The sequence below is a fragment of the Bos mutus genome, chromosome X (genome assembly GCF_027580195.1).
Source record: "Bos mutus isolate GX-2022 chromosome X, NWIPB_WYAK_1.1, whole genome shotgun sequence".
Taxonomy (NCBI): Eukaryota; Metazoa; Chordata; class Mammalia; order Artiodactyla; family Bovidae; genus Bos; species Bos mutus.
Genome location: NC_091646.1, coordinates 64,885,732 through 64,889,673, shown reverse-complemented (window position 1 = coordinate 64,889,673; position 3,942 = coordinate 64,885,732).

Here is a 3,942-nt window from a genome sequence, read left to right as displayed (position 1 = left end):
CATTGATCTATATTTCTGTCTTTGTGCCAGTACCATACTGTCCTGATGACTGTGTCTTTGTAGTAGAGCCTGAAGTCAAGCAGGTTGATTCCTCCAGTTCCATTCTTCTTTCTCAAGATTGCTTTGCCTATTGGAAGTTTTTTGTATTTCCATGCATATTGTGAAATTATTTGTTCTAGTCCTATGAAAAATACCATTGGTGGCTTGATAGGGATTGCATTGAATCTATAGATTTCTTTGGGTAGTATACTCATTTTCCCTATATTGATTAGATTTCTGTGTATTAATTTTGTATCGTGCACCTTTACCAAATTTTTTGATATGATCTAGTAGTGTCCTGGTAGCATCTTTGGGATTTTCAATGTATAGTATCATGTCATCTGCAAACTGGGAGAGTAGTACTTCTTTTCCAATTTGAATGCTTCTTTTCTTCTTTAATTGAATGAGTAGGACTTCCAAAACTATGTTGAATAATAGTGATGAGAGTGGACATCCTTGTCTTGTTTTTGATACTAAAGAAGTGCTTTCAGGTTTTCATCACTGAGAATAATCTTTATTGTGGGTTTATTGCATATGGCCTTTATTATGTTGGAGTTCCCTTTATGGCCACTTTCAAGAAAGTTTTTATCATAGGTGGGTGCTGAATTTTGTAAAAACCCTTCTCTGCATCTATTGAGATGATCCTATGGGTTTTACTCATCAATTTCTTAATATATCATATTAATTGATTTCCATATACTGAAGAATCTTTCATCACCGGGGTAAATCCCACTAGATCACGGTGTATGATCCTTTTAATGTGTTGTTGGATCCTGTTTGCTAGTATTTTGTTGAGGATTTTTGCATCTATGTTCATCAGCGATATTAGCTTATAAATTTCTGTGATATCATCATCTAGTTTTGGTATCAGGGTGATGTTGGCCTCATAGAATGAGCTTGTGATGTTTATTCCTCTGAAATTTAAATTTCAGAAATATATAGATGTTAACTCTTCTCTAAATGTTTCACAGAATTTGGCTGTGAAGCCATCAGGTCCTGGACTTTTGTTTGTTGGAAGTTTATTAATTACAGGTTCAATTTCAGTATTTGCTGTTTGTCTGTACATGTTTAAATTGAAGAAAATGGTGAAAACCACTAGACCATTCAGGTATGACTTAAATCAAATTCTTTATGACTATACAGTGGAAGTGACAAATAGATTTAAGGGACGAGATCTGATAGAGTGCTTGATTAACTATGGATGGAGGTTCGTGACATTGTACAGGAGAAGGAATGAAGACCATCCCCAAGAAGAAGAAATGCAAAAAGCGAAATGGCTGTCTGAGGAGACCTTACAAATAGCCAAGAAAAGAAGAGAAGCGAAAAGCAAAGGGGAAAAGGAAAGATATACCCATTTGAATACAGAGTCCCAAAGAATAGCAAGGAGAGATAAGAAAGCCTTACTCAGCGATCAATGCAAAGAAATAGAGGAAAACAATAGAATGGGAAAGACTAGAGATCTCTTCAAGAAAATAAGAGATACCAAGGGAACATTTCATGCAAAGATGGGCTAAATAAAGGACATAAATGCTATGGACCTAACAAAAGCAGAAGATATTAAGAAGAGGTGGCAAGAATACACATAAGAACTATACGAAAAAGATCTTCATGACCCAGATATTCATGATGGTGTGATCACTCACACTCACCTAGAGCCAGACATCCTGGAATGTGAAGTCAAGTGGTCCTTAGGAAGCATCACTACTATCAAAGCTAGTGGAGGTGATGGAATTCCAGTTGAGCTACTTCAAATTCTAAAAGATGATGCTATGAAAGCAATGCACTCAATATGTCAGCAAATTTGGAAAACTCAGCAGTGGCCACAGGACTGGAAAAGGTCAATTTTCATTCCAATCTCAAAGAAAGGCAATGCCAAAGATTGCTCAAACTACCACACAATTGCACTCATCTCACACAATAGCAAAGTAATGCTCAAAATTCTCCAAGCCAGGATTCAGCAATACGTGAACCATGAACTTCCAGATATTCAAGCTGGTTTTAGAAAAGGCAGAGGAACAAAGATCAAATTGCCAACATCTGCTGGATCATTAAAAAGCAAGAGAGTTCCAGAAAAACATCTATTTCTGCTTTATTGACTACGCCAAAGCCTTTGACTGTATGGATCACAATAAACTATGGAAAATTCTGAAAGAGATGGGAATACCAGACCACCTGACCTGCCTCTTAAGAAACCTATATGCAGGTCAGGAAGCAACAGTTAGAACTGGACATGGAACAACAGACTGGTTCCAAACAGGAAAAGGAGTACGTCAAGGCTGTATATTGTCATCTTGCTTATTTAACTTCTATGCAGAGTACATCATGAGAAACGCTGGGATGGAGGAAGCACAAGCTGGAATCAAAATTGCCAGGAGAAATACCAATAACCTCAGGTATGCAGATGTCACCACCCTTATGGCAGAAAGTGAAGAGGAACTAAAGAGCCTATTGATGAAAGTGAAAGAGAGGAATGAAAGGTTGGCTTAAAGCGCAACATTCAGAAAACTAAGATCATGGCATCCAGTCCCATAACTTCATGGGAAATAGATGGGGAAACAGTGGAAACAGTGGCTGACTTTATGTTTAAAATCACTGCAGATGGTGATTGCAGCCATGAAATTAAAAGACGCTTACTCCTTGGAAGGAAAGTTATGACCAACCTAGACAGCATATTGAAAAGCATAGACATTATTTTGCCAACAAAGTCCGTCTAGTCAAGGCTATGGTTTTTCCAGTGGTCATGTATGGATGTGAGAGTTGGACTGTGAAGAAAGCTGAGCACCGAATAATTGATGCTTTTTTTTTTTTTAATTTCCAATGATGGGCTTTATTTGATTTGGAGATATTTTAGGTATTGTGCAATAGGATTTTCTTTCTTTTTTTTTTTGATGTTTTCTTAGATTTATTTAATTTGGGGGAACTTTGTACATAAGTAATTAAATGTTGTACATGGTATCGATTTTTTTACTTTTTAAAAATTTTATTTTATTTTTAAACTTTACAATATTGTATTAGTTTTGCCAAATATTGAAATGAATCCGCCACAGGTATACCCGCGTTTTACTTGAACAAACATGCTTAACTGAATTCTGGCACATGCCTTTTCTCTTCCTAAGGCATCTCCTTACTCCTTATTTCCACTCCCAGAGGTAATGGATGCTGATTAAACTTATTATGGTAATCATTTCACAATATATGTGAGTCAAAACATTCTGCTGTACATCTTAAATCTACACAGTGATATATGTCAATTATACCTCAATAAAATTGGAAAAGTAAAAAAAAAAAAAAAAAGGGATTTTATAAACTCTAAAAGGAATTTAATTGATGCTTTTGAACTGTGGTGTTGGAGAAGACTCTTGAGAGTCCCTTGGACTGCAAGGAGATCCAACCAGTCCATCCTAAAGGAGATCAGTCCTGGGTGTTCATTGGAAGGATTGATGTTGAAGCTGAAACTCCAATACTTTGGCCACCTGAAGCAAAAAGCTGACTCATTTGAAAAGACCCTGAAGCTAGGAAGATTGAGGGCAGGAGAAGGGAATGACAGAGGATAAGATGGTTGGATGGCATCACCGACTCAATGGACATGGCTTTGGGTAGACTCTGGCAGTGGTGATGGACAGGGAGGACTGTCGTGTTGCGGTTCATGGGGTCACAAAGAGTTGGACATGACTGGGCGACTAAACTGAACTGAACTGTTCATGTTTTCTCTTTATTCCTGTTTCAGTCTTAGAATGTTTTGCCTTTCTAAGAATTTGTCCATTTCTTCTATGCTGTCCATTTTATTGGCATATAGTTTCTTCTAGTAGCCTTTTATCATCCTTTGTATTCCTGTGGTGTCCATTGTAACTTCTTTTACTTTTCTGATTTTATTGAATTTATCCCTCTATGTGTTCTCTTGAC